This window comes from Triturus cristatus, chromosome 12 (assembly GCF_964204655.1).
Source record: "Triturus cristatus chromosome 12, aTriCri1.1, whole genome shotgun sequence".
In the NCBI taxonomy this organism is placed as follows: domain Eukaryota; kingdom Metazoa; phylum Chordata; class Amphibia; order Caudata; family Salamandridae; genus Triturus; species Triturus cristatus.
The window spans coordinates 259,775,183-259,793,371 of NC_140595.1; positions in this window are offsets into that span (position 1 = coordinate 259,775,183).

Here is an 18,189-nt window from a genome sequence, read left to right on the forward strand (position 1 = left end):
AGTTCCCCTGGTTGCTCCAGGCCTGCTCTACGCTCCCTGCAAAGGAGAGCACTCTCAGACCTCGTGGGTCTGCACCAGCAGCTGCTTTGTTCATCTTGCGTGGGTTGCGGTTGCCAATGCGTAGTGGATCCAATCGGGACACTAACACCGCAGCGACCCTCAGCCGACGTGGGACAGTCGCCCTCCAGAAGCTGGCCTTCCTTGAAGCCTCCCGGAGCCCGTGACTGCAGAGCCCAGCTGTACCATCTACACCTGAAGCACCCGACTTCCACGAGCTCCTTGCTGTGAGCTCCCTGGTCACTTTGCTGTGACCCAGACTCTGTCCCCTCTGCTTTCAGGTTCATCTTTATCTTCTCTTCAACTTTAATCTTCACGACTTCAACGACGCTTTCAGCTAGCAGCAGTTTGGACTACTTTTCCATAGAAAATCAGCCCGCGACCCGACACCAGATTCGACCTATGCACCCGGCTTCCCTGGGGCAGGTAACAGTGGTACTTCGGTACTTCCGTGGTGGTGGGCTCTCCAAAGCCTTAAGTCTCAAGTCTTAACTTTGTACTGTTGTTAGAAGTGTCCTTAAACCTTAATTATTCAACCGCGACATTCTCCATAGGTTAACATTGCGATCCCGATAGCAGCTTCTCGCACTGCACACGCCTCCCGTGGGTCCCCTTCCTCTTAACTGTGGGTGGATTCTGAAGGGGCAAGCGATCCTGAATGCCCTAGGCATTGCCTGTAGAATTGTCGTGGTTCTTATACCACTATTTTAGTATATGGTTTGGTCCCCCCCTGGGGCCCATTGATTTCTGTGCTATTTATTGTATTTAGAAATGCTTGTTTGAATTGTAACTTTGCCACTAGCCACATAAAGTGACTGTGGGATTCTGTCTAGAATAAATACATATATTTTATATATATACCTGTGTGGGCTACTCTTTCATTTGGTTATTCAAGAGGTTATTATGGTAAAACAATAAGCTTAACACTCCTTCAAGACTTAGCCTGAAGGCTGCTCTCCACAGCTACCACTAGGATAGCTTTCTTTAAAGGTTGTCTTAAACCTATCATCAATAAGAGTCGAATTGGACTGGTGCAAGGTGTCCCTATAACTAGGAACAGCATATGCCAGGCCAACTTCGCACATTGGTGTGCAGCGGTTGGATTCAAGCTTGCCATTGTTTTACCAGATAACAAATTGAATTTCTAAAGTGAAAGCCACAAGGTACCAAAGGTACATATAAATTCAAGCTAGAATACAATAAGTTCTACTGAACTTGGAGTTGTGTGTAGAGGGTTTAGCACACCTTGACTACAACTCAAGAGAGGGTTCAGTAGGCCACACTTAGTGTAGGTAGATACATCACTACACTAAACATGTCTTCAGGTGGCACTAAGGCTATGGAAGGACCCCAGAGGGTCCCAGTAGATAAGTATGATAATTTCACCTTTGCAGAGCTCAGGGAAATGTGCACCCTTAGGGGACTGAAGACAGAAAGAGGTGCCAACACAAAACGTCTCAAGGAGATCCTGCTCATAGCAGACTTTATGGAGTCCATAGGATCCAGAGGGACGGACAGAGTGGGTGGGCACCCCTCAGAAGAGGACACTCCCAGAGTGGAATCTGAAGAGGAGCAGGAAGAGGATGAAAATCCTGACCTGGAAGAAACAGACCACTCACAGCATGGAGGTGATGGCTCAAGAGGCACTCCCTCCACCCTTAAAAGGAGAGTGGTGGATCCCAGAAGGAACAGATCCCCCTCAGTGGGATCCAACTATTCTAGGAGATCCAAAGGGTCCTCTGCCTCTTCTCAGAGAAGAGAATCCTCTCATGAGAGGAAATGCAGACTGATCAAATTTGAGCAGGCTAAGCTTGAGCTTAAAAGAGAACAGTTAGCATTGGACAGGGAAACCCTGGAGCTTCAGAAAGCTTCAAGAAAGTGGGGTCTAGAGATCCCTGGTGGCAGTAAGGAAACCCCTAGAGTTAGAGAGAAAGTCCCTGACAATAGGAACCTCCACAAGATTGTGCCCCCCTATCAGAATGGGGATGATATCCACAAATGGATATCTGCTCTTGAAAGGGCCTGTAGAGTACAGAGGGTCCCAGTAGAGCAGTGGGCAGCAATCCTGTGGCTCTCCTTTTCAGATAAAGGAAGAGACAAGCTCCTCTCTGTAAGAGAAGAGGATGCTGATGACTATTATATCTTGAAAGATGCTTTAATAGATGGGTTTGGCTTAACCACTGATCAGTACAGACTTAAGTTCAGAGACACCCAGAAAGCACAAAATCAGGATTGGGTAGACTTTGTGGATTGTGCAACCAAGGCACTGGAAGGTTGGTTAACTGGCAGCAAAGTAGATGATTATACAGGATTATACAATCTCAAAATGAGGGAGCAGATCCTTAACAATTGTCAGAACCAGCTCTTACATCAGCACCTGGTTGACTCTGATCTGACCTCTCCCCAAGAATTGGGAAAGAAGGCAGACAAATGGGTCAGAACCAGGATTAAGCAAAAGGTCCAGCCCTTGGGAGGTGCAACTAAAAAAGAAGATGCCAAAAACTCTGACAAGGGTGGGGAAAAGGGAAAAGACCAGCAGTCTTCAACAGGCCCCCAAAAAGCAGCATCTGAGACTACCAAGAAAAACAAATCCAAACAACCAAGGAAGCCATGGTGTAAGTACTGTAAACAGACTACCCATTGGACTTCAGACTGTAATAAGGCCAAAGACTCCACAAGCACCACACCTGCCCCTAAGGCTCCTGTTCCCCCTAGTACAGTTACAGGTGTTGGTGCACAGAACAAGGGCATAGTAGGGTTGACCCTGGGATCTGGAGAGGACTCTGGCCTAGTCAGAACTCCTACTCAGGCTGTGCTAGTTTGTGATGGGGACTTGTCCCTGTTTGTGAGCCCCAGTGGTCTGGGCAAATACAGACAACAGCCAACCATAAATGGAAGGGAGTCACTAGCTTACAGGGATACAGGGGCCAGTGTCACTATGGTGACTAAGGACCTTGTGAACCCTGACCAGATCATACTTGGAGAGATATACCAAGTGACCAATGCTAGCAACGTTAGTACAGACCATGCTCTAGCTGTTGTGAACTTCTCCTGGGGAGGGGTAACTGGCCTCAAGAAAGTTGTGGTGAGTGCAGACCTACCTGTGGAATGTTTACTAGGGAATGATTTGGAGACCTCAGCATGGGCTGAGGTGGAGCTAAGTACCCATGCAGCAATGCTGGGTATACCAGCAGAAGTATTTGCCCTGACAAGGTCAAAAGCAAAGCTGACAGAAACTGAACAGGCCTTGGATCCTGGAAAAAGGGACCAAGGGCCTTCCAAGAGGAGGAGTAGCAGGGGTAAGGCCGAGCCTTCCCCCCAGGATCAGTCTGTAGAAACTCTTTTAGCAGAAGAGGATCTAGCTCCTGAAGAAGGAACTGCCCCAGAGGAACTGGAACCTGATCAGGTTGAGTTCTTGGGGGCAGGGGGACCTTCTAGGGCAGACTTGAGCCTGGAGCAGCAGAGCTGCCCCACTCTTGAACCCCTCAGACAGCAAGCTGCTGCTGAGGCTGCAGGGGATGCCAGTGGGACCCATAAGATTTATTGGGATGAAGGGCTCCTTTACTCTGAGGGTCGAGACCCCAAGCCTGGTGCAGCCAGGAGGTTGGTCATACCTCAGAAGTTTAGGGGCTTCCTGCTCACACTGGCCCATGATATCCCCTTAGCAGGACACCTGGGCCAAAATAAGACTTGGGACAGAATTGTCCCACACTTTCATTGGCCCCACATGAGTGAAGACTGTAAGAGCTTTTGCAGCTCTTGCATTACCTGCCAAGCAAGTGGCAAGGCAGGTAAATCCACAAAGGCCCCTCTGATACCATTGCCTGTGGTGGGGGTGCCCTTTGAGCGGGTGGGGATTGACATCGTTGGTCCCTTAGACCCACCAACAGCATCTGGGCACAGGTTCATTTTAGTGGTAGTGGATCATGCCACTAGATACCCAGAAGCTATTCCCCTTAGGACCATCACAGCTCCTGTGGTGGCAAGGGCCCTCCTTGGAGTCTTCTCCAGGGTGGGGTTCCCTAAGGAGGTATTGTCTGACAGAGGTACAAACTTTATGAGTAGTTACCTGAAGGCAATGTGGAAGGAGTGTGGGGTTAACTATAAGTTCACCACCCCTTACCATCCTCAATGCAATGGTCTTGTTGAAAGGTTCAACAAGACCCTAAAGGGTATGATTAAAGGACTACCAGAAAAGCTTAGGCGAAAATGGGATGTTCTTCTGCCCTGCCTTCTCTTTGCATACAGAGAGGTGCCACAGAAGGGGGTTGGCTACAGCCCCTTTGAACTTCTGTTTGGCCATCCTGTTAGAGGGCCACTTTGTCTAGTGAAGGAGGGATGGGAGCAACCTCTCAAACCCCCTAAACAGGACATAGTGGACTACGTACTTGGTCTCCGCTCCCGGATGGCTGAGTATATGAAGAAGGCAACTAAAAACCTGGAGGCAAGTCAGGAATTACAGAAAGCCTGGCATGACCAAAAGGCTGTCCTGGTGGTGTACCAGCCAGGACAGAAGGTATGGGTGTTGGAGCCAGTGGCCCCAGCAGCTCTCCAAGATAAGTGGAGTGGACCCCATACCATTTTGGAGAAAAAGGGAGAGGTTACCTACCTGGTAGACCTTGGCACTCCCAGAAGTCCCCACAGGGTACTTCATGTGAATAGATTGAAAGCATATGTGGACAGGGCTGACATGGGCTTGCTCATGGCAACAGATGAGGGACAGGAGGAAGAGAGTGACCCTCTCCCAGACCTGCTCTCTCAGAACCCTGACGATGGGTCAGTTGATGGAGTAGCCTTGGCAGGCAGCCTCACTGACCAGCAGCAAGCAGATTGTAGACAGGTTCTACAAAAGTACAGACATATGTTTTCTCTGACTCCTAGTCAGACCACCTGGTGCACTCACGAAGTGGACACTGGGGACAGTCTGCCTGTCAAGAATAAGATCTACAGGCAACCTGACCATGTCAGGGACTGCATACGGACTGAAGTCCAAAAGATGTTGGAGTTGGGAGTAATTGAGCCCTCAGATAGCCCTTGGGCTAGCCCAGTAGTCCTAGTACCAAAACCTCACACCCAGGGTGGTAAGAGAGAGATGAGGTTCTGTGTAGACTACAGGGGTCTCAATGCAGTCACTAAGACTGATGCTCATCCAATTCCCAGAGCAGATGAGCTCATAGATAGGTTGGCCTCAGCCAAATATCTGAGCACATTTGATCTGACAGCTGGCTACTGGCAGATAAGGTTAGCTGAGTCTGCAAAAGCCAAAACTGCATTTTCTACCCCTAGTGGGCATTATCAATTTATTGTGATGCCCTTTGGTTTGAAAAATGCACCTGCCACTTTTCAAAGGTTGGTGAACCAAGTCCTCTCAGGCCTGGAAGACTTTAGTGCAGCATATCTGGATGACATTGCTGTCTTTAGCTCCACCTGGGAAGATCACCTGATCCACCTGAGGAAAGTTTTAGAAGCCCTGCAGAAGGCTGGGCTCACTATCAAGGCTACTAAGTGCCAGATAGGGCAGAGTCAGGTTGTATACCTGGGACACCTTGTAGGTGGAGGCCAGGTTCAACCTTTACAGAGCAAAATCCAGACCATCATGGACTGGGTTGCTCCAACCACCCAGACTCAGGTTCGAGCTTTCTTGGGCCTGACTGGTTATTATAGGAGATTTGTAAAGGGCTATGGATCCATAGTGACCCCCTTGAATGATCTCACCTCCAAGAGGATGCCCAAAAAGGTTCAGTGGACTGTCAGCTGTCAGAAAGCTTTTGATGACCTTAAACAGGCAATGTGCTCTGCTCCAGTGCTCCAAAGCCCGAACTACTCCAAAGAATTCATAGTTCAAACTGATGCTTCAGAGGTGGGGGTAGGTGCTGTGTTATCACAACTGAATGAGGAGGGCCAGGATCAACCAGTAGCTTTTATTAGCAGAAGGTTGACCCCCAGGGAGAAACGTTGGTCAGCTATAGAGAGGGAGGCCTTTGCTGTGGTCTGGGCCCTGAAGAAGCTGAGGCCATACTTGTTTGGCACTCACTTCATTGTTCAGACAGACCATAAGCCCCTCCTATGGCTAAAACAGATGAAGGGCGAAAACCCCAAACTACTCAGGTGGTCCATTTCCCTACAGGGGATGGACTATACAGTGGAACATAGACCTGGGAGCAACCATGCCAATGCAGATGGCCTCTCCAGATATTTCCACTTAGAACATGAAGACTCAACTGGTCAAGGTTAGTTTAATGTCCCTGCGTTTGGGGGGGGGTTGTGTAGGAGAGTGGCATCGACTGCATAGTTGCCCCCAACTTTTTGCTGATGTTTTGACTGTTTTTATGACCTTAGCCAGGCTGTGGCCCTGCTATCCAGGACCCCAGCCTATCTGCTTCCTCTGGTAAACTATGTGAGTACCCTAGGTACCAACCAATTGGATGCTGGGCATGACCTACCAGTCCCTTGTAGATGGTACCCTAAGTACCCAGGGCATGGGTCCCCCAGTAGGCCTACCAGGGCTGCAGCACTTATTGTGCCACCCTGGGACAGCCACCCAAACTGACACCACCAGGCCACTACTGTAGCCTGGGTAAGGTGGTGTTAGCACCCCTTACAGGGATGTAGGTACCCTATGTCCCATACCATTACAACACATATACTCTCATAGGTCACCCCTATGGCAGGCCCTGGTAATCCTACAGGGCTGGGTGCTGAGGTATGTGTGAGGGGGGACCCCTACATGAGTAGGACCTCTCTGCAACCTTCGTAAAACCGTTACTGGGTTGTTTGTAGTGTAGCCATACCATATACTCTTACCGCATTATAAGTTATTGCGTCATCGCTGTAACTTGGGAATGGCTACACAGAACCATATCGTGTTTGGTGTCAAACATGAAGGAATCATACCCCCAGTCCAGCCATGGGCATGGGGGCACGATTCCCCCTTGCTAGGAGGGTGATATGGGAAAAGCGGTATAATTTAGACACCAATTTAAAAGTGCACATGTACCACAAAATGGCTACTGTCCGCCACCTACACGACTCTGGCTGGCTGTTGCTGGGGAAAACCCCAGCCTCGCCATCTGGACAATAGGGCTCCTGTGGCAGGGAGGTGCCAGCACCTCCCCAGACAGGATATGTGGATTGGAACAGGGTGGGTGCACCAAATGTCCATTCAGAGTTGCACGTAGGCAGCTGCAGAGCCCCAATTCTGCATACACCGCCTGGAACCGGTTCAGGGGCATCCTTCCCCTCGCCCAGGCGGGAAACACACAAAGGGGAGGGGGTGTAGCCACCCTTTCCCGCCTCTACTCTGATTGGTAGGCTCTATTTTGGACCATCCCCTAATCTTGGGGATATATGGGAATAACTTTGCCCTAGAGCCTTAGATTCGTACAGGACTTCACAGAACTGACCTTCGACGAGCTGCTGCCCAGCTGACTGAAGAAATCTCCCTTGGGATAAAGGAGTTATCCCCCTGCTTGGCAGGCACCTTAAAGACTACAAGATACCCGGTTGGAACTTCGTTGCTCTCACGACCTTCGACGCCTTCCAGCAACCTCGAGGTGGGTCTCCAGTGCATCCCAGCGTCCTGTGAGTGTGCCCAGCAAGTCTGAGCACCCTGGACCACGTGGGTGTCGAGATCCCCGCATACCCCGAGACACCGGCCACCTCTTGTCCAGCACACGACCCCGACCAGTGGGGAAGTTGTGCTTTGGCCCATTCTTGAGCCAACCTTCAAGCAGCATTTGTGCCGACCCTCAGCTCCCTGGCCCGCTCCGGTGGCCCGTGGGAGCCCTTTTACGCACTCCATTTTGCTGCCTTCCGCGGTCCCTTGTCCCTCGACTTGTGGGCCCTGACGGAGGACAATCTTCTTTTCTAAGAGTTCTCCTGGTTGCTCCAGGCCTGCTCTACGCTCCCTGCAAAGGAGAGCACTCTCAGACCTCGTGGGTCTGCACCAGCAGCTGCTTTGTTCATCTTGCGTGGGTTGCGGTTGCCAATGCGTAGTGGATCCAATCGGGACACTAACACCGCAGCGACCCTCAGCCGACGTGGGACAGTCGCCCTCCAGAAGCTGGCCTTCCTTGAAGCCTCCCGGAGCCCGTGACTGCAGAGCCCAGCTGTACCATCTACACCTGAAGCACCCGACTTCCACGAGCTCCTTGCTGTGAGCTCCCTGGTCACTTTGCTGTGACCCAGACTCTGTCCCCTCTGCTTTCAGGTTCATCTTTATCTTCTCTTCAACTTTAATCTTCACGACTTCAACGACGCTTTCAGCTAGCAGCAGTTTGGACTACTTTTCCATAGAAAATCAGCCCGCGACCCGACACCAGATTCGACCTATGCACCCGGCTTCCCTGGGGCAGGTAACAGTGGTACTTCGGTACTTCCGTGGTGGTGGGCTCTCCAAAGCCTTAAGTCTCAAGTCTTAACTTTGTACTGTTGTTAGAAGTGTCCTTAAACCTTAATTATTCAACCGCGACATTCTCCATAGGCTAACATTGCGATCCCGATAGCAGCTTCTCGCACTGCACACGCCTCCCGTGGGTCCCCTTCCTCTTAACTGTGGGTGGATTCTGAAGGGGCAAGCGATCCTGAATGCCCTAGGCATTGCCTGTAGAATTGTCGTGGTTCTTATACCACTATTTTAGTATATGGTTTGGTCCCCCCCTGGGGCCCATTGATTTCTGTGCTATTTATTGTATTTAGAAATGCTTGTTTGAATTGTAACTTTGCCACTAGCCACATAAAGTGACTGTGGGATTCTGTCTAGAATAAATACATATATTTTATATATATACCTGTGTGGGCTACTCTTTCATTTGGTTATTCAAGAGGTTATTATGGTAAAACAATAAGCTTAACACTCCTTCAAGACTTAGCCTGAAGGCTGCTCTCCACAGCTACCACTAGGATAGCTTTCTTTAAAGGTTGTCTTAAACCTATCATCAATAAGAGTCGAATTGGACTGGTGCAAGGTGTCCCTATAACTAGGAACAGCATATGCCAGGCCAACTTCTCACATTAACCATTAGGCCAGAGTAAGAGTTAAGACCTTAACCAGTAGGCCAGAGTAAGAGTTAAGACCTTAACCATTATGCCAGAGTGAGAGTCTAAGACCTTAACCATTAGTCCAGAGTAAGAGTTAAGACCTTAACCATTAGGCCAGAGTAAGAGTTAAGACCTTAACCATTAGGCCAGAGTAAGAGTTAAGACCTTAACCAGTAGGCCAGAGTAAGAGTCTAAGACCTTACCCATTAGGCCAGAGTTAGAGTTAAGACCTTAACCATTAGGCCAGAGTAAGAGTTAAGACCTTAACCATTAGGCAAGAGTAAGAGTCTTAGACCTTAATCATTAGGCCATAGTAAGAGTTAAAACCTTAAGCACTAGGTCAGAGTAAGAGTCTAGACCTTGACCATTAGGCCAGAGTAAGAGTTAAGACCTTAACTATTAGGCCAGAGTAAGAGTCTAAGACCTTAACCATTAGGCCAGAATAAGAGTTAAGACCTTAACCATTAGGCCAGAGTAAGAGTTAAGACCTTTACCATTAGGCCAGAGTACGAGTCTAAGACCTTAACCAGTAGGCCAGAGTAAGAGTCTGAGACCTTAACCATTAGGCCAGAGCAAGAGTTAAGACCCTAACCATTAGGCCAGAGTAAGACTTAAGACCTTAAACATTGGTCCAGAGTAAGAGTCTAAGACCTTAACCATTAGGCCAGAGTAAGAGTTAAGACCTTAAGCATTAGGCCAGAGTAAGAGTCTAGACCTTATCCATTAGACCAGAGTAAGAGTCAAGACCTTAACCATTAGGCCATAACAAGAGTTAAGACCCTAACCATTAGGCCAGAGTAAGAGTCTAAGACCTTAACCATTAGGCCAGAGTAAGAGTTAAGACCTTAATCATAAGGCCAGAGTAAGAGTCTAGACCTTAACCATTAGACCAGAGTAAGAGTCAAGACCTTAACCATTAGGCCAGAGTAAGAGTCAAGACCTTAACCATTAGGCCAGAGTAAGAGTCTAATACCTTAACCATTAGGCCAGAGTAAGAGATAAGACCTTAACCATTAGGCCAGAGTAAGAGTCTAAGACTTTAATCGTTTGGCCAGAGTAAGAGTTAAAACCTTAACCATTAGGCCAGAGTAAGAGTTAAGGTCTTAACCAGTAGGCCAGAGTAAGAGTCTAAGACCTTCACCATTAGGCCAGAGTAAGAGTTAAGACCTTAACCAGTAGGCCAGAGTAGGAGTCTAGACCTTAACCATTTGGCCAGAGTGAGAGTCAAGACCTTAGCCATTAGGCCAGAGTAAGAGTATAACCCCTTAACCATTAGGCCAGAGTAAGAGTCTAAGACCTTAACCATTAGGCCAGAGTAAGACTCAATACCTTAACCATTAGGCCAGAGTAAGAGTCCAATACCTTAACCATTAGGCCTAAGGAAGAGTTAAGACCCTAACCATTAGGCCAGAGTAAGAGTCTAAGACTTTAACCATTAGGCCAGAGTAAGAGTCTAAAACCTTAACCATTAGGCCAGAGTAAGAGTCTAAGACCTTAACCATTAGGCCATAGTAAGAGTTAAGACCTTACGGATTAGGCCAGAGTAAGAGTCTAAGACCTTAACCATTAGGACAGAGTAAGAGTCTTAGACCTTAACCATTAGGACAGAGGAAGAGTCTAATATCATACCCATTAGGCCAGAGTAAGACTTAAGACCTTAACCAGTAGGCCAGAGTAACAGTTAAGAACTTAACCATTAGTCAATAGTAAGAGTTAGGACCTTAACCATTAGGCCAGAGTAAGAGTCTAGGACCTTAACCAGTAGGCCAGAGTAAGAGCAAAGACATTAACCAGTAGGCCAGTGTAAGAGTCTAAGACCTTAACCATTAGGCCAGAGTAAGAGTTAAGACCTTAACCATTAGGCCAGAGTGAGAGTTAAGACCTTAACCACTAGGCAAGAGTAAGAGTCTGAGACCTTAACCATTAGGTCAGACTAAGAGTTAAGAACTTAGCCATTAGTCCAGAGGAAGAGTTAAGACCTTAACCATTAGTCCAGAATAAGAGTCTATACCTTAACCATTAGGCCAGAGTAAGAGTCTAAGACCTTAACCATTAGGCCAGAGTAATAGTCTAAGACCTTACCCATTAGGCCAGAGTAAGAGTTAAGACCTTAACCATAAGGTCAGAGTAAGAGTTAAGACCTTAACCATTAGGCAAGAGTTAGAGTCTAAGACCTCAACCATTAGGCCAGAGTAAGAGTTAAAACTTTAACCATTAGGCCAGAGTTAGAGTTAAGACCTTAACCAGTAGGCCAGAGTAAGAGTCTAAGACCTTAACCAGTAGGCCAGAGTAAGAGTTAGGACCTTAACCAGTAGGCCAGAGTAAGAGTTAAGACCTTAACCAGTAGGCCAGAGTAAGAGTTAAGACCTTAACCAGTAGGCCAGAGTAAGTGTATAAGACCTTAACCATTAGGTCAGACTAAGAGTTAAGAACTTTGCCATTATTCCAGAGGAAGAGTTAAGACCTTAACCATTAGTCCAGAATAAGAGTCTAGACCTTAACCATTAGGCCAGAGTAAGAGTCTAAGACCTCAACCTTTAGGCCAGAGGAAGAGTTAAAACTTTAACCATTAGGCCAGAGTAAGAGTTAAGACCTTAACCAGTAAGCCAGAGTAAGAGTCTAAGACCTTAACCATTAGGCCAGAGTAAGAGTTAAGACCTTAACCAGTAGGCCAGAGTAAGAGTTAAGACCTTAACCATTAGGCCAGTGTAAGAGTCTAAGACCTCAACCATTAGGACAGAGTAAGAGTTAAAACATTAACCATTAGGCCAGAGTAGGAGTTAAGACTTTAACCATTAGGCCAGAGTAAGAGTCTAAGACTTTAATCGTTTGGCCAGAGTAAGAGTCTAAAACCTTAACCATTAGGCCAGAGTAAGAGTTAAAACCTTAACCATTAGGCCAGAGTAAGAGTTAAGGTCTTAACCAGTAGGCCAGAGTAAGAGCCTAAGACCTTCACCATTAGGCCAGAGTAAGAGTTAAGACCTTAACCAGTAGGCCAGAGTAGGAGTCTAGACCTTAACCATTTGGCCAGAGTGAGAGTCAAGACCTTAGCCATTAGGCCAGAGTAAGAGTATAACCCCTTAACCATTAGGCCAGAGTAAGAGTCTAAGACCTTAACCATTAGGCTAGAGTAAGACTCAATACCTTAACCATTAGGCCAGAGTAAGAGTCCAATACCTTAACCATTAGGCCTAAGGAAGAGTTAAGACCTTAACCATTAGGCCAGAGTAAGAGTCTAAGACTTTAACCATTAGGCCAGAGTAAGAGTCTAAAAACCTTAACCATTAGGCCAGAGTAAGAGTCTAAGACCTTAACCATTAGGCCATAGTAAGAGTTAAGACCTTACTGATTAGGCCAGAGTAAGAGTCTAAGACCTTAACCATTAGGACAGAGTAAGAGTCTTAGACCTTAACCATTAGGACAGAGTAAGAGTCTAAGATCATACCCATTAGGCCAGAGTAAGACTTAAGACCTTAACCAGTAGGCCAGAGTAACAGTTAAGAACTTAACCATTAGTCAATAGTAAGAGTTAGGACCTTAACCATTAGGCCAGAGTAAGAGTCTAGGACCTTAACCAGTAGGCCAGAGTAAGAGCAAAGACATTAACCAGTAGGCCAGTGTAAGAGTCTAAGACCTTAACCATTAGGCCAGAGTAAGAGTTAAGACCTTAACCATTAGGCCAGAGTAAGAGTTAAGACCTTAACCACTAGGCAAGAGTAAGAGTCTGAGACCTTAACCATTAGGTCAGACTAAGAGTTAAGAACTTAGCCATTAGTCCAGAGGAAGAGTTAAGATCTTAACCATTAGTCCAGAATAAGAGTCTATACCTTAACCATTAGGCCAGAGTAAGAGTCTAAGACCTTAACCATTAGGCCAGAGTAATAGTCTAAGACCTTACCCATTAGGCCAGAGTAAGAGTTAAGACCTTAACCATAAGGTCAGAGTAAGAGTTAAGACTTTAACCATTAGGCAAGAGTTAGAGTCTAAGACCTCAACCATTAGGCCAGAGTAAGAGTTAAAACTTTAACCATTAGGCCAGAGTTAGAGTTAAGACCTTAACCAGTAGGCCAGAGTAAGAGTCTAAGACCTTAACCAGTAGGCCAGAGTAAGAGTTAAGACCTTAACCAGTAGGCCAGAGTAAGAGTTAAGACCTTAACCAGTAGGCCAGAGTAAGAGTATAAGACCTTAACCATTAGGTCAGACTAAGAGTTAAGAACTTAGCCATTAGTCCAGAGGAAGAGTTAAGACCTTAACCATTAGTCCAGAATAAGAGTCTAGACCTTAACCATTAGGCCAGAGTAAGAGTCTAAGACCTCAACCTTTAGGCCAGAGGAAGAGTTAAAACTTTAACCATTAGGCCAGAGTAAGAGTTAAGACCTTAACCAGTAGGCCAGAGTAAGAGTCTAAGACCTTAACCATTAGGCCAGAGTAAGAGTTAAGACCTTAACCAGTAGGCCAGAGTAAGAGTTAAGACCTTAACCATTAGGCCAGTGTAAGAGTCTAAGACCTCAACCATTAGGACAGAGTAAGAGTTAAAACATTAACCATTAGGCCAGAGTAGGAGTTAAGACTTTAACCATTAGGCCAGAGTAAGAGTCTAAGACCGTAACCAGTAGGCCAGAGTAAGAGTTAAGACCTTAACCATTATGCCAGAGTGAGAGTCTAAGACCTTAACCATTAGTCCAGAGTAAGATTTAAGACCTTAACCATTAGACCAGAGTAAGAGTTAAGACCTTAACCAGTAGGCCAGAGTAAGAGTCTAAGACCTTACCCATTAGGCCAGAGTAAGAGTTAAGACCTTAACCATTAGGCCAGAGTAAGAGTCTAAGACCTTAACCATTAGTCCAGAGTAAGAGTTAAAACCTTAACCAGTAGGCCAGAGTAAGAGTCTAAGACCTTACCCATTAGGCCAGAGTAAGAGTTAAGACCTTAACCATTAGTCAATAGTAAGAGTTTGGACCTTAACCATTAGGCCAGAGTAAGAGTCTGAGACCTTAACCATTAGGCCAGAGTAAGAGTTAAGAACTTAACTATTAGTCCAGAGGAAGAGTTAAGACCTTAACCATTAGTCCAGAATAAGAGTCTACACCTTAACCATTAGGCCAGAGTAAGAGTCTAAGACCTTAACCATTAGGCCAAAGTAAGAGTTAAGACCTTAACCATTAGGCAAGAGTAAGAGTCTAAGACCTTAACCGTTAGGCCATAGTAAGAGTTAAGACCTTACGGATTAGGCCAGAGTAAGAGTCTAGACCTTAACCATTAGGCCAGAGTAAGAGTCTAAGACCTTAACCATTAGGACAGAGTAAGAGTCTAAGACCTTAACCATTAGGCCAGAGTAAGAGTTAAGACCTTAACCATTAGGCCAGAGTAAGACTCAAGACCTTAACCATTGGGCCAGAGTAAGAGTCCAATACCTTAACCATTAGGCCTAAGGAAGAGTTAAGACCTTAACCATTAGGCCAGAGTAAGAGTCTAAGACTTTAACCATTAGGCCAGAGTAAGAGTCTAAAACCTTCACCATTAGGCCAGAGTAAGAGTCTAAGACCTTACCCATTAGGCCAGAGTAAGAGTTAAGACCTTAACCATTAGGCCAGAGTAAGAGTCTAAGACCTTAACCATTAGGCCATAGTAAGAGTTAAGACCTTACGGATTAGGCCAGAGTAAGAGTCTAGACCTTAACCATTAGGCCAGAGTAAGAGGCTAAGACCTTAAACATTAGGACAGAGTAAGAGTCTAAGATCTTACCCATTAGGCCAGAGTAAGAGTTAAGACCTTAACCAGTAGGTCAGAGTTAGAGTCTAAGACCTTACCCATTAGGCCAGAGTAACAGTTAAGACCTTAACCATTAGTCAATAGTAAGAGTTAGGACCTTAACCATTAGGCCAGAGTAAGAGTCTAGGACGTTAACCAGTAGGCCAGAGTAAGAGCAAAGACATTAAGCAGTAGGCCAGTGTAAGAGTCTAAGTCCTTAACCATTAGGCCAGAGTAAGAGTTAAGACCTTAACCATTAGGCCAGAGTAAGAGTTAAGACCTTAACCATTAGGCAAGAGTAAGAGTCTGAGACCTTAACCATTAGGTCAGACTAAGAGTTAAGAACTTAGCCATTAGTCCAGAGGAAGAGTTAAGACCTTAACCATTAGTCCAGAATAAGAGTGTACACCTTAACCATTAGGCCAGAGTAAGAGTCTAAGACCTTAACCATTAGGCCAGAGTAAGAGTTAAGACCTTAACCATTAGGCAAGAGTAAGAGTCTAAGACCTTAACCGTTAGGCCATAGTAAGAGTTAAGACCTTACGGATTAGGCCAGAGTAAGAGTCTATACCTTAACCATTAGGCCAGAGTAAGAGTCTAAGACCTTAACCATTAGGACAGAGTAAGAGTCTAAGACCTTACCCATTAGGCCAGAGCAAGAGTTAAGACCTTAACCAGTAGGTTAGAGTAAGAGTCTTACTGGCACATGCATCAACAATGCCATTTGCGATTCCTTATTAGCGAAAAATAAGGATTCGCTAATAAGGAATAGCAAAAGGCTATGCATGTAGAAATCGCTTACAAAATAGCGATTCTTAAACATTCCTTAATTGCTACTTGCAAATTGCGAGTTGCAATTAAGGAATTACCTCCCCATTCATTCCTATGGGCCTAGAGGCCCATAGGACTGAATGGGAAGACTTTCTTAATTTGCCATTCTCAATTAGAGAATCGCAAATTGCTCATGCAATTTCAAGGGTGCCAGGGTGTCAAAAGGACACCCTGTTGCACCCCTGAAATCTGCATATGAGTACATCTTGCACACACACATGCCCCAAGGGCATGTGTGTGTGTAAAATGGAACTTTGAAAAAAGCACTTAAGTGCATTTTTCAATGTTTTTGCAAATTACAATGAAGTTCAACTTCATGGTAATTTGCTCCCCCTATTAGCGAAATCGCTAATATTTTTACTTTCATGCATTGCATTTAAGGAATCTCAATTTGAGATTCCTTAAATGTAATCGCAATTTAAGGAATCGCAATTTAGAGATTCCTTATTTTGCTATTTTTGCATTTGGGATGATGCATCCCAAATGCAAAAATACCGGGAGCAAAGGGTCAGATTCTGCTAATCTGCCCGTTTGCGAGCAGGTTTCTCGTTGATGCATATGGCCCTAAGACCTTACCCATTAGGCCAGAGTAAGAGTTAAGACCTTAACCATTAGTCAATAGTAAGAGTTTGGACCTTAACCATTAGGCCAGAGTAAGAGTCTGAGACCTTAACCATTAGGCCAGAGTAGGAGTCTAAGACCTTAACCATTAGGTCAGAGTAAGAGTTAAGAACTTAGCCATTAGTCCAGAGGAAGAGTTAAGACCTTAACCATTAGTCCAGAATAAGATTCAAGACCTTAACCATTAGGCCAGAGTAAGAGTCTAAGACCTTAACCATTAGGTCAGAGTAAGAGTTAAGACCTTAACCATTAGGCAAGAGTAAGAGTCTAAGACCTCAACCATTAGGCCAGAGTAAGAGTTAAAACGTTAACCATTAGGCCAGAGTTAGAGTTAAGACCTTAACCAGTAGGCCAGAGTAAGAGTCTAAGACCTTAACCATTAGTCCAGAGTAAGAGTTAAGACCTTAACCAGTAGGCCAGAGTAAGAGTCTAAGACCTCACCCATTAGGCCAGAGTAAGAGTTAAAACCTTACCCATTAGGCCAGAGTAAGAGTTAAGGTCTTAACCAGTAGGCCAGAGTAAGAGTTTAAGACCTTCACCATTAGGCCAGAGTAAGAGTTAAGACCTTAACCAGTAGGCCAGAGTAGGAGTCTAGACCTTAACCATTTGGCCAGAGTGAGAGTCAAGACCTTAGCCATTAGGCCAGAGTAAGAGTATAACCCCTTAACCATTAGGCCAGAGTAAGAGTCTAAGACCTTAACCATTAGGCCAGAGTAAGACTCAAGACCTTAACCATTAGGCCAGAGTAAGAGTCCAATACCTTAACCATTAGGCCTAAGGAAGAGTTAAGACCTTAACCATTAGGCCAGAGTAAGAGTCTAAGACTTTAACCATTAAGCCAGAGTAAGAGTCTAAAACCTTAACCATTAGGCCAGAGTAAGAGTTAAGACCTTAACCATTAGGCCATAGTAAGAGTTAAGACCTCACGGATTAGGCCAGAGTAAGAGTCTAGACCTTAACCATTAGGCCAGAGTAAGAGTCTAAGACCTTAACCTTTAGGACAGAGTAAGAGACTAAGATCCTACCCAATAGGCCAGAGTAAGAGTTAAGACCTTAACCAGTAGGCCAGAGTAAGAGTCTAAGACCTTACCCATTAGGCCAGAGTAACAGTTAAGACCTTAACCATTAGTCAATAGTAAGAGTTAGGACCTTAACCATTAGGCCAGAGTAAGAGTCTAGGACCTTAACCAGTAGGCCAGAGTAAGAGCAAAGACATTAACCAGTAGGCCAGTGTAAGAGTCTAAGACCTTAACCATTAGGCCAGAGTAAGAGTTAAGACCTTAACCATTAGGCCAGAGTAAGAGTTAATACCTTAACCATTAGGCAAGAGTAAGAGTCTGAGACCTTAACCATTAGGTCAGACTAAGAGTTAAGAACTTAACCATTAGTCCAGAGGAAGAGTTAAGACCTTAACCATTAGTCCAGAATAAGAGTCTACACCTTAACCATTAGGCCAGAGTAAGAGTCTAAGACCTTAACCATTAGGCCAAAGTAAGAGTTAAGACCTTAACCATTAGGCAAGAGTAAGAGTCTAAGACCTTAACCGTTAGGCCATAGTAAGAGTTAAGACCTTACGGATTAGGCCAGAGTAAGAGTCTAGACCTTAACCATTAGGCCAGAGTAAGAGTCTAAGACCTTAACCATTAGGACAGAGTAAGAGTCTAAGACCTTACCCATTAGGCCAGAGCAAGAGTTAAGACCTTAACCAGTAGGCCAGAGTAAGAGTCTAAGACCTTACCCATTAGGCCAGAGTAAGAGTTAAGACCTTAACCATTAGTCAATAGTAAGAGTTTGGACCTTAACCATTAGGCCAGAGTAAGAGTCTGAGACCTTAACCATTAGGCCAGAGTAAGAGTCTAAGACCTTAACCATTAGGTCAGAGTAAGAGTT